The sequence below is a fragment of the Glycine max genome, chromosome 4 (genome assembly GCF_000004515.6).
Source record: "Glycine max cultivar Williams 82 chromosome 4, Glycine_max_v4.0, whole genome shotgun sequence".
In the NCBI taxonomy this organism is placed as follows: Eukaryota; Viridiplantae; Streptophyta; class Magnoliopsida; order Fabales; family Fabaceae; genus Glycine; species Glycine max.
The window spans coordinates 24,336,376-24,336,842 of NC_016091.4; positions in this window are offsets into that span (position 1 = coordinate 24,336,376).

The window sequence follows — 467 nt, forward strand, 5'->3', positions numbered from 1 at the left end:
ATATATATATATATATATATATATATATATATACATACATATATACATATATATATATATGTATATGTGTATAGATGTATATATATATATATCTATATATATATATATATACATATATATATATATATATATATATATATATATATATATATACACAGATATATATATATAGACAGATTTAATATATATATATACATACATATACATATATATGTATATATATATATATATATATATACATATATATATATATATATATATATATATATATATATATATATATATATATATATATATATATATATATATATATATATATATATATATATATATATATATATATATATATATATATATATATATATATATATTAGTATGTAAACCCGTGCAATGCACTAGAAGTTAGCATAAATATATTATTATTTTAATAATTTTCTAAAATTAATTTTTTTTAAAAATACATCTTT